Source organism: Salmo salar, chromosome 07 (assembly GCF_965601325.2).
Source record: "Salmo salar chromosome 07, fSalSal1, whole genome shotgun sequence".
NCBI classification, from domain to species: domain Eukaryota; kingdom Metazoa; phylum Chordata; class Actinopteri; order Salmoniformes; family Salmonidae; genus Salmo; species Salmo salar.
This window is the reverse complement of record NC_138297.1, coordinates 39,114,713-39,128,141: the sequence shown is the minus strand read 5'-3', so window position 1 is coordinate 39,128,141 and position 13,429 is coordinate 39,114,713.

Sequence of the window (13,429 nt, the reverse complement as noted above, 5' to 3'; positions counted from 1 at the left end):
TCACATGTGCTCAGTGTGAACCTGCTTTCATCTGTGAAGAGCACAGGGCGCCAGTGGCGAATTTGCCAATCTTGGTGTTCTCTGGCAAATGCCAAACGTTCTGCACGGTGTTGGGCTGTAAGCACAACCCCCACCTGTGGACGTCGGGCCCTCATACCACCCTCATGGAGTCTGTTTCTGACCGTTTGAGCAGACACATGCACATTTGTGGCCTGCTGGAGGTCATTTTGCAGGGCTCTGGCAGTGCTCCTCCTGCTCCTCCTTGCACAAAGGCGGAGGTAGCGGTCCTGCTGCTGGGTTGTTGCCCTCCTATGGCCTCCTCCACGTCTCCTGATGTACTGGCCTGTCTCCTGGAAGCACCTCCATGCTCTGGACACTACGCTGACAGACACAGCAAACCTTCTTGCCACAGCTCGCATTGATGTGCCATCCTGGATGAGCTGCACTACCTGAGCCACTTGTGTGGGTTGTAGACTCCGTCTCATGCTACCACTAGAGTGAAAGCACCGCCAGCATTCAAAAGTGACCAAAACATCAGCCAGGAAGCATAAGAACTGAGAAGTGGTCTGTGGTCACCACCTGCCGAACCACTCCTTTATTGGGGGTGTCTTGCTAATTGCCTATAATTTCCACCTGTTGTCTATTCCATTTGCACAACAGCATGTGACATTTATCGTCAATCAGTGTTGCTTCCTAAGTGGACAGTTTGATTTCACAGAAGTGTGATTGACTTGGAGTTACATTGTGTTGTTTAAGTGTTCCCTTTATTTTTTGAGCAGTGTAGTTGCATACTTTTTGTTAAATATTTATATTGTACATATTGCATGTTAAAGTTTTGTCGAGCTCACTAGGTACAGTACCTATTGTAACTTGTGGGTTCTTGGGACAGTGTTTGAGTGAGTTTCCATGTGCTCGCGCAGGTGCCTGAGAGCTGTGACTGCGCCAAGGGCTAACATATTGTGCGTTGTCTATGCAGGACAAATAAAAATCCAACAAGCAGACCTCCAGGTGTGGCAGTTTCCTCATTAAATTACACAACGCAGAACGAACCACGCTACACTTAGTCCCCTCCTGTACTCCCTGTTCACCCACAACTGCGTACGACACCAACACCCTCATCAACTTTGCTGATGACACGACTGTGGGTGGCCTGATCACCAACAATAATGAGACAGCCTATAGGGAGGAGGTCAGTGACAACAACCACTCCCTCAACATCAGCAAGACAAAGGAGCTGATCATGGACTACAGGAAACGGAAGGGCCGAGCATGTCCCATTCACATTGACAGGGCTGTAGTGGAGCAAGTTGAGAGCTTCAAGTTCCTCGGTGTCCACATCACTAAGGAATTATCATGGTCCTCCCACACTAGTACATCACTGGAGCTGAGCTCCCTGCCATCCAAGGCCCCTAGAATTTTCAGACTTCAGCAACCCAAGTCATAGACTGTTCTCTCTGCTACCACATGGCAAGCAGTACCGATGCACCAAGTCTGGAACCAACAGGACCCTGAACAGCTTCTACCCCCAAGTCATAAGCCTGCAACATAGTTAGTTAAATAGTCAACCAATAGCAGTGGAGGCTGGTGGGAGGAGCTATGGAAGGATGGGCTCATTGTAATAGCAGGAATGGAATAATGTAACGGAGTCAAACGGGGTTTCCGTATGTTTGATGTGTTTGATACCATTCCATTTATTCCATTCCAGCCATTACAATGAGCCCATCCTCCTGTAGCTCCTCCCACCAGCCTCCTCAGATAACTACCCGGACAATCTGCATTGCGCACTTTTGACTGATCACATATGCTGATTCTACTGTTTATTATCTATCCTGTTGCCTAGTCACTTTATCCCTACCTATACGTACATACTCTATATGAACAAAACTATGTTGACACCTGCTCGTTGAATATCTAATTCCAAAATCATGGGCATTAATATAGAGTTGGTCCCCGCTTTGCCACTGCTCTCTTCTGGGAAGGCTTTCCACTATGTGTTAGAACATTTCTGCAACAAGAGCATTAGTGAGATAGGGCACTGATGTTTTGCGATTAAGCCTGGCTTGCAGTCACGTTCCAATTCATCCCAAAGGTATTCAATGGGGTTGAGGTCAGGGCTCTGTGCAGGCCAGTCAATTTCTTCCACACTGATTTCGAACAAACCCTTTCTGTATGGACCCTGCTTTGTGCACGGGGGCATTGTCATGCTGAAGCAGGAAAGGGCCTTCCCCAAACTGTTGCCACAAAGCTGGAATTACAGAATCATCTAGAAAATCACTGTATGCTGTAGCGTTAAGATTTTCTTTCACTAGAACTAAGGGGCCTTGCTCGAACCATGAAAAAAATCCCCAGACCATTTTTCTTCCTCCACCAAACTTTAGAGTTGGCACTATGCATTGGGGCAGGTAGCGTACTCCTGGCAGGTGTGAGGCTGAAATAGCCTAATCCACTCATTTGATGGGGTGTCCACATACTTTTGTATATAAAGTGTAGATAGATATATATATAGATTGATTCCTAGTTAAATGTACATATCTACCTCAATTATCTCCTACCTCTGCAAACCGTACCCCTGCACTCTGCATTGTTGGAAAGGGCCCGTAAGTAAGCGTTTCACTGATTACGAATCATGTGACATATACAACTAAATAAAGGTTAAATCAAAATTAAATTAAATAAAACATTGATTTGATTAGATTTATTTGCCAAATTAAAAACAATAGAACCACACATTAATGCAGTAAAACCACACATAATGCATTCAAAATCATTGAGGATAATACACCTAATAATTTACAGTTTAAGTAGATTAATGATACAGTATATTGATTATTCCCAAAAATAGCCTACATTTGCCTCAGGCACAGCTAACACACCTGGATACAATAATCAACAAATCATGATCTTCAGTTTAGAATGCAATTATGTTCAACAGCTGTCTTTGCTAGGGTTGGGGAAAAAAAGTGTGACACCACTCTGGCACAGGGCTGGAGTTGACCACCCCTGGCCTACATTTTGCCATTGATTTAAAAGACTATTTATTTTTTGGCAATAGAAATGGTTCCTTTCTAGCAATAAATGCCACTCCCTAAACCACCTCACCCACATGAAGAAGTGTTGATCACTATGTACAGTAGGTGGCGGCACATCTTAAACCCCACAGAAAAAGCCTTCAACATGAAGTTATTTTTATTACCATTCTTCATCGAGTTTTCTTTGATACTTGATAATAGCCAGTAGCTTTTGGAAAATACAATTCCACAGGCTTTTGGAACTAAAGAACAGTTTCATTGTTTTTGATTTACCGAACAATAATACACTAGTGGCACCCATTCAGTCAATATAGATAGATGGAGCACTGGAATGCAAAGTTTGTTGCCTCTAGTAACATTACTGCTTCACTTTATCTGTGTGTAGTTTTACTTGTGTAACGTTAATGTCAATGAGAACAATAACGCCAACTAGCTAGCTTAGCTAGTTAACATTACTTCACTAGCTTTCCAACATTAATGTGTTGCTAACGTAAGCTAGCTAGCTAGAAACATGATCTTGGCCGTTGCTAGTTTGCTGGCTAAATGATGGTATATGCTGTTAAAGGAAAGGTTTTCCCATTTTGAATGTTATATTTTTGTACATCTCTGAGTGATGTTCTATCGATTCTCAGGGTCATTTCATGTTTTCATGTATATCTGAGTTATTGGTGTTCAAACAGGCAGAAATCCGGCCGATATGAAGCTGTGATAAAGTCGCTCTCACTACACTAGAAGTCAATAGGAATATGACTTTTAGATCGCGAAAACATGGCTATTTGCCTCAAAAGAACGTAATGTCACAATTCCAAAGCCATACGATATTACAGATAGCAAGTTTAATTATCTCACATCAATGACAATATTTGTAATGTTCTTGTTGATGAAATTCGTGCTGATGTTGGGTTTTTGAGCTAGCGCCCAATAGAGTCCCATTCACTCCTTGGAGACTGCTTCTTGTCTCAGAATGCACCGCGTGGCCCTTTAATGTAGCATTGGCAACATTTTCCATCTCCGCAAAAGTATGTCTGCCATTGCGAATGTTAGACTCCACTCTGTGAGGCAACTGTAGGTTGAACATGGTGAGATTGTAGACTCCTATATTGATAGAGCAGTTTGTTTAGGCGATTTTACAGCTAGCTACTTTACATGCTGATATTGTCTTTGGTATTATTGTGTGTAGCTACATTTGCTAGCTACATTTGCTAGCTACATTTGCTAGCTACACACATGAAGGCTAGAGTAATTCGTTTTTATCTGTTGGGTTTAGGTTATGGTTTTTCATGCTTGCTAAGTGCAGATATTCATAGGCTGTCATTTTGTTTCTTTGTTTATAGTGTTCTCTGTTTAATAAATTACAAGATGAGCACTAACCACGCTGCACCTTGGTCTACTCCATTCAACAGCCGTTACAGAACCACCCACCACAAGCAGACCAAGCAGCGTGGAAAGGAGGACTGGACATGGGAGGACATCCTGGATGGCAAGGGATCCTACACTTGGGAAGAGATCCTGGCCGGAAGGGATCGCCTCCCATGGAAACTGGTGGAGGCACTCAGAAGAGCGGAGGCAGCAGGAGAAAAGGACCAACGGTATGAGGGAACACGGCTGGCAAGGAAGCCCGAGAGGCAGCCCCAAAACATTTTTTGGGGGGCACACGGGGAGTGTGGCAGAGTCAGGTTGGAGACCCCGTGCTTACCGTGGCATGCGTTGTACTGGTCAGACACTGTGTTATGCGGTGGAGCGCACGGTGTCTCCACTGTGCGGTCACAGCCCGGGACTATACATCCCAGCTCCCCGCATGAGGCGCTCCAGACCTCCAGTACATCTTCGAGATCCGGTCTATCCTGTGCCTGCTCCCAGAGCCAGGCCTCCTGCATGTCCTCCTGCTAGAGTGGGCATCCAGCCAGGAAGGAGTATGCCTGCGCAGCACATCTGGCCACCAGTGCATCTCCTAGGCCCAGGCTACCCTGCGCCTGCTCTACGCACGGCAGCCATCAGTCCTCAGCACAGCCCAGTTCGCCCTGTGCCAGCACTCCGCCCGTGCAGGGCTACAGTTACAACCCAGCCAGGACGGGTTGTGCAGGCTGTGCGCTCCAGACCTCCAGTACATCTTCGAGATCCGGTCTATCCTGTGCCTGCTCCCAGAGCCAGGCCTCCTGCATGTCTCCCCAGTCTGGTGAGTCCTGTGCCAGCTCCCAGAGCCAGGCCTCGTGCATGTCTCCCAGCCTGGTGAATCTTGTGCCTGCGCCCAGAGCCAGGCCTACTGCAAGTCCCACCAGTCCGGAGCCGCCAGAGCCGCCCGCCAGTCTGGAGCCTCACGCCAGTCCAGCGCAGCCAGAGCCGCCCGCCTGTCCGGCGCAGCCAGAGCCGCCCGCCTGTCCGGCGCAGCCAGAGCCTCCCAGCTGTCCGGCGCAGACAGAGCCTCCCGCCTGTCCGGCGCAGCCAGAGCCTCCCGCCTCTCCTGCGCAGCCAGAGCCGCCCGCCTGTCCGGCGCAGCCAGAGTCGCCCTCCAGTCCAGGGCCCGCGGCAAGGGTCCCCAGTCCGGGGTCGGCGGCGAGGGACCCCACTCTAGAAGCGCCACCAAAGTGGGGTGAGCCAGTGGTGGAGCGGGGTCTGCGTCCCACCCCTGAGCTGCCACCACGGATAGATGCCCACCCGGACCCTTCCCTAGAGGTTTAGGGTTTACGGCCGGAGTCTGCAACTTTGGGGGGGGTACTGTCACACCCTGGCCATTGAGAGGGTTTTATTCTCTATTTTGGTTAGGCCAGGGTGTGACTAGGATGGGCATTCTATGTCCTTTTTTCTATGTTTTTGTATTTCTTTGTTTGGCCTGGTATGGCTCTTAATCAGGGACAGCTGTACATCATTGTCGCTGATTGGGAGCCATACTTAGGTAGCCTGTTTTCCTTTGGGTTTTGTGGGTGGTTAATTTCTGTTTAGTTGTCTAACCTGACAGAACTGTGGGCTGTCGTTTTGTTTCTTTGTTTATAGTGTTCTCTGTTTAATAAATTACAAGATGAGCACTAACCACGCTGCGCCTTGGTCTACTCCATTCAACAGCCATTAGTCTCCCCCAAGTCCCACCATTCACCCTTCTACCACACAGCCTGGGCCTAAAGTGGCAGGGGTTTTGGAATTGTTTTAAAAAGTGGTAGGAACTTATATCTGTTCCAGAGTTTGTAATGGATTACAACAAGAAAATGAGCGGGGTTGACCACATTGACCAACTGAGGAGCTATTACAATGTTGGACACACAGGCAGAAAATGGTGGCAGTATGTGTTTTGGGGGATACTCAACATTTCCATTATAAATGCATACATTGTGTGGTGGATCCTGCCTACGGTGTGGCACCAGGGCGTGTGGACCAAGTTGTAACTCATTTGAAAGCAGGTGAAGTTTGAAGGGTGCAAGAGAGGGTGTGTGGTGTGCATCTGGAGTGGGAGATGTGTAGAAACCTCCTTTGTGTGCTCTACATGGTCTGTGCCACTTTGCAGGATGGGGCAGTGGTTCTAGAAGTTCCATGACATGTTGCAGCCTAAATGCAAACATTAAAGTGAAACTGAAATATTGGTCCTACACATATTGTATTGTCTCTGAACAGTTGTTGTGTTTTGTATCTTCTCTCTGTCTCTATCTAATACTTGTTGCATTCACTGAATTGTTGTCAAAGTAAGCTACAATTTCTACATTTTGTGTCAGGCCTGGTCTGAACTAAATCTTATTGAAATAGTCGCTGAATTTTTACATTGTTATGGAAGATAGAATCATTGTCAATCAAATCGCCTACTTTGTGTGTGTTTTGAAAGACGTTCTGAATATTGTTCTCCGGTCACATTTACAATATTTGTATTTATATGTAAATAATATTTATAAGTATAATATATTACACTTGGTACATTTTAAGTGAGTAATTTAGTAACCTTTACTACAATTTAAGGCCAGGCAACACAGGCAAATTTTTGGATTTTTCTTCCATATGTCAATTTTCAGATTTTGGGATATTTTGCAACTCTTGCTTCCATACTTTCATTCAATTTCTGGAGCATATCGTTAGCTAGTCAATACATGGCTATATCCTTCGTAGACGTAGTGCTTCGTGGTGAAAGATTAGTAATTTCCTGACATCCGATTGGTTACTGGCATTTAAAGGCCCTTTCTGGCAACCTGGTTGGTTAAAATGCCTCATGTGCCGCGCAGCACTTCCTTGTTTGAAAATATCTCCCGCGAAGAATCAACGTAAAGAGAGACAAAATGAGAAAATCTCGAAGAATATACCTACAGTATGTGAATAAAAATAGGCGATCTCAGTTAGCCAATACGAGAAAAGCAGTGAATGAAAGAAAAAATGTGCCTGATCTGCCGATCGAGGCAGTGGCAGTACTGGTAGAGGAGGAAAAGGAGGTAGCCCGCAGCAGCGCGTTGAGATGCAAATTAGTTGAGATGAAGAGGACAACTAGCAGCGATCAACCAGACAGCAGCCAGCCAACAGTGGCTTTTATTCCACATGTCTCAAATAAACCAACTTGTGCATGATTTGATTTGCCGCAAGTATTTGTATTTATTATGGATCCCCATTAGGCAGCTACTCTTCCTGCAGTCCAGCAAAATTAAGGCAGTTTATACAATTTTTAAAACATTACAATACATTCACAGATTTCACAACACACTGTGTGTCCTCAGGCCCCTACTCCATCACTACCACATATAGTGCGTATGTTATCGTGTGTGTGTGTGTGTGTGTGTGTGTGTGTGTGTGTATGCATGTGTCTGTGCCTATGTTTGTGTTGCTTCACAGTCCCCGCTGTTCCATAAGGTTTTTTTTTTAATCTGTTTTTTAAATAAAATGTTACTGCTTGCATCAGTTACTTGACGTGGAATAGAGTTCCATGTAGTCATGGCTCTATGTAGTACTGTGTGCCACCCATAGTCTGTTCTGGACTTGGGGACTGTGAAGAGACCTCTTGTGGCATGTCTTGTGGAGTATGCATGGGTGTCCGAGCTGTGTGCAAGTAGTTTAGACAGACAGCTCAATGAATTCAAGATAAATGTCATAAATATAATTACTGATGAAGTCAATCTCTCCTCCACTTTCAGCCAGGAGAGTGTCTAAACACTGGACTGAAAATCAGCACAGACTTCACCAACCAGTGGTTCTGTAATTCTGTCATGATAGAATGTGCAGACTGAAGGTGATTGTGATGCGTTTAGGATGAGTGTTTACACTTCCTCCAGGAGGCAGGAGTGCTCCAGGTAAGATGTGGCATTTGATATACATGTGAGGATGATTCTTCTAGCCCACAAACCTGGACTTGGTTATGCAGCTCTAAAGAAAATAAGCAAAGTTCTAGGGATTCCTTCCTTGCTTTTCAGCTCATATCAGAGACATGACAGGAGAATGACAGGTAAATAAAAAGGGAGAGTAGCTCATTATTGTCAGGTGACTTGCTGTGTATAAATAATATTTATTTCCTTGCTCCAGCAAATGTATTCAAACTTAACAAAACATAATAGTGATAGGAAAACATAACTATAAAATAAGACTGTCACATAGGCCTACAGTGTCATGGTGCCTAATGTGACTAGTGAGAAATTAGCTTTACATAAAGTAAATACATGCTCATATGCTAATATTTGCAGAACATGCTGATATTTAGTCCTGCAGGTATGTCTGTAATGTCGACAGACATAAGTACTCCCCCCCCCCACTTTAGTTGCAGAGATTGAGGGCTACAGTCAATGGAGAGTGCTGCAAAGATAATTAGAAAAGCATACGCAGATATAGACCCAGACATAGCAGAGTTGCTGAAGGAGGATGAGGTTGCCATCATAGACATTAATGTATCCTTCGATGGCACTTGGCACAAGAGAGGATTCACTTCCAACTACGGGATAGGTGTGTGCATTAGTGCTGGTACCAGTGAGCCATAGAAAATGGTGAAGATTCACCCTGTCACAAAAACCTTGGAGGCCATACGTTTTTTAATAGAGAGGTTTCACATAAAATGGTACCTGTATATCATAGGATGTCAAATGATAACGTCCTCAAAAGAATGTAGCGCGGAGGAACCCAGAATGCAAAAAAAATTTGGTACTCTAATATGGTAGCGATTCCCCAAAACTGTCTTCGTGGGCAAAAGCCGCATTGATGGAGCAGCCAGTATGGCAGTAGCCACGTTCAATGAGGGAGCCACAGCTTTAACAAATGTGATGAACAAATTGTGGCTTGCCAGCACTTTGGTGACACCGGAGCAATCACAGAGTTGTGAGAGCTGATGCTGCTTCAATGGAGTGTGCCAAGCGTAGGCGCAGGTCCCATGACACAGTCAAGAAAGTAAAGCGTCACCAGCAACAACTCAAAGAGGGCCTTACATATGGGGCAGGCATAGCTGATTAATGTTCTGCACATTTCAACAGCCATACAATATTCTTGTATGTGACAAATTGAGCAAAGTGATATGAGAATTTGCCCAAAACTGCATATTTGCCCAACAGACCAGTATTCAAAGCATATTTGATGTTTATTTGTCAGTTTACAAGTGATATATGAATAAGAGTTGAATTAATTTGACATAAATGGTCATATTTATGGGAGTACATTTTAATTGCATTAGCCTATCTTTATAGGCCATTTTCTCAAATTCATATTTCATAGTCTTCAAAGGACGTACATTCCCATTATTCCACACACAGGTTCTTAGGTCTTAACGTCAGACTTTTACAGAGGCTTTTTTTTTTATATTGTATGTCGTTTTGATTTCAAGTGTCATTTTATGTGTAAATGTATGCAAAATATACATCCGTCATACATGTGAATAGTGTTTTTTAAATAATTACGCGAAATGACAATATTTTGATAAACTGATCTGTAAAAGTCTGACCATTGAGTGTCTTATCACAATAAAACAAAAAACATTCTGCCTTGAAGCAATGTGTTGAAAAACAGATTCTCATAATATTCAAATTAGCACATATTTATGGATGGTTTGCCACATTTGCATATTTTATTTTAAAAATAGATAACTTGTAATACAAAGTTTCAGTAAAGAGAGTAAAGAAAAAAAATCCCTATTAGACTGTGGTGCCTGGTTTATATACTCTAGGGTTTTTTGTTGTGTTGAGTGTTAATTGTTTTTTGATAGCGAATGTCTTTACACAATGGAAGACAAAATGAGTTATTCCTTTTGACATGAATGTGTTGTCATATTAAAGAAGAGGTTGTGCTCTTTAAAAGGAAGTTAACTTGTAATTGTAATTTGTTCTTTGTTTGGCTTGAGCTGGATGTGGAGAATTAGCTTTATCTTAAATTCTCAGTAATCTACAGCAGCATTCTAGAATTCTATTGGGGTCTAAAGGGTTAAAGGAATACTTGGTCTTGTGTGTATTTTTCCTTTAGGTTAGCTAGTTTTCTATCTGATTGTGTCATTGCTAGGCAAGTTACTTAGTTAGCTAGTTTGCTAATGTTAGATGGTTTGCTAATGTTAGTTAACATTGACTAACGTTATATTAGCTCTCGAAAAGTCTAGGCGGCATTCTGCCTACTCCCTAGTAGTTCGTTTCACCCATGACTGGCTAATGTGAACTACAATCCCGACGATGTGTTTTAACATTTAGAAACGTCAATAATCATTGCTTACGATACGGATTTCGAAACATATGGTCCTTATCTTTTATTAGTGAGAAAGAATCCTTCAAATAAAAAAGATACACTTACTGTAACAGTTTTGCACAGATCCATACAGCAGTGGGTGCTTCCATCTGACAAAACTACACTTCCGCAACACTTGCACACAAGTGTTCGGAGCATGCTAGATTGCTAATTAGCACAGGTGGTCTGTTTTCCGTAAACAAGCACTGTGATATGGAGATATGGCCGTGTGTCAACAGTAACCATATAAAAGATATGTATCAATTCAACTTTTCGTTTTTTAAATTTATTTCTTGCTGATATGAAAGAAAAGGTCCTTATGCTTCCAAAACCATACCATAAGCGATGCCTGTAAATGTTCAGACGTTGGGGCTATTATCAAAACTCCCCCCCCCAACAGAAGACGCCTTCGTCCAATGACTCTTATGTGTAATGTCATGGAAATGATGCTGATAAAACTCCAAAACAACCAAAATGTACAAAATAACAAAGTGGGTACAAAACCCGTCGCACACCAACACTGAATAGCTCATCACATAAAAACAAAACAATCTCCGACAAGCACATGAGGGGAAACAGAGGGTTAAATACACAACATGTAATTGATGGGATTGGAACCAGGTGTGAAGAAAGACAAGACAAAACCAATGGAAAATGAAAAATGGATCAGTGATGGCTAGAAGGTCGGTGACGTCGACCGCCGAACACTGCCCGAACAAGGAGAGGGACCGACTTCGGCGGAAGTCGTGACATGTATATAAAACATAGGGGGTGGGGGAATGAAATACAGTACCAGTCAAAAGTTTGGACACACCTACTCATTCAAGGGTTTTTCTTAATTTATACTTTTTTCTATATATATATATATATATATATATATATATATATATACATTTCTATTGGAGAATAATAGTGAAGACATCAAAACTATGAAATGACACATATGGAATCATGTAGTAACCAAAAAAGTGTTAAATATATCAAAATATGTGTTATATTTGAGATTCTTCAAAGTAGCCACCCTTTGCCTTGATGACAGCTTTGCACACTCTTGGCATTCTCTCAACCAGCTTCATGGGATAGTCACCTGGAATGCATTTCAATCAACAGGTGTGCCTTGTTAAGTTAATTTGTGGAATTAATTTTGTTCTAATGCGTTTGAGTCAATCAGTTGTGTTGTGATAAGGTAGGGGTGGGATACCAAGTCCATATTATGGCAAGAACAGCTCAAATAAGCGAAGAGAAATGACAGTCCATCATTACCTTAAGACATAAAGGTCAGTCAATCCGGAAAATCTCAAGAACTTTGAAAGTTTCTTCAAGTACAGTTGCAAAAATCATCAAGTGCTTTGATGGAACTGGCTCTCAAGAGGACCGCCACAGGAAAGGAAGACCTAGAGTTACCTCTGCTCTAGAGGATAACTTCATTAGAGTTACCAGCCTCTGCTGCACAGAGTTCAAGTAAAAGACACATCTCAGCATCAACTGTTCAGAGGAGACTGTGTGAATCAGGCCTTCATGGTCGAATTGCTACAAAGAAACCACTACCAAAGGACACCAGTAAGAACAAGAGATTTGCTTGGGCCAACAAACACGAGCAATGGACATTAGACCGGTGGAAATCTGTCCTTTGGTCTGATGAGACCAAATTAGAATTTTTTGGTTCCAACCACTGTGTCTTTGTGAGATGCAGAGTAGGTGAATGGATGATCTCCGCATGTGTGGTTCCCACCGTGAATCATGGAGGAGGAGGTGTGATGGTGTGTGGGTGCTTTGCTGGTGACACTGTCTGTGGTTTATTTAGAATTCAAGGCACACTTAACCAGCATGGCTACCATAGCATTCTGCAGCGATACGCCATCCCGTCTGGTTTGGGGTGAGTTGGAATGCAGACTGCAAGCCAGGCCTAATCACCCAACATCAGTGCCCGAACTCACTAATACTCTTGTAGATGAATGGAAGCATCTCCCCGCAATGTTCCAACATCTAGTGGAAAGCCTTCCCAGAAGAGTGGAGGCTTTTATAGCAGCAAATGGGGGGATTAACTCCATGATTTTGGAATGAGATGTTCAGCAAGCAGGTGCCCCCATACTTTTGCCATGTATCGTATGCTAATTTGAGTATCACAAATTTACATTTCCTATATTATGTCTAGTCTTTGAGGCCAGGCTGAGAAAAGAGAGGAAAAAGTCAATTTAACATGCATTAATGGGCTATCGATATGTGTCTATAATATCATGTCATTCAGAATGTGTTAACATTTCATTTTCATATTCGCTGCATGCATTAGTCGTCATCATATGTCATTCACTGGCAGGCATGAAGTCAGATTGAAAGAGTGAACACTGTTGCTCATCATCATGTTTCTCAACAGTCAAAGTCAAATTGATGGCTACACTTATACATTTACAACAATCCCTGTCTCTCTGGATAGTTGGTCTCCTCCGGTATGTGACTACCTCACAGGGAAGAGACAGTAGTTAAGGTTAAGGCATCTGGTTAAGATTGTGTGTGTGTGTGTGTGTGTGTGTGTGTGTGTGTGTGTGTGTGTGTGTGTGTGTGTGTGTGTGTGTGTGTGTGTGTGTGTGTGTGTGTGTGTGTGTGTGTGTGTGTGTGTGTGTGTGTGTGTGAGAGAGAATCTGGTTAAGGGTGAGTGTCTGTGTGTGAATATTGATAATGTTGCTGTCTGTCACTTGGCTGGTTGTCTGATTAATTACACATGGATGAACAGCATTGACCTTTCTCTCCCTGAG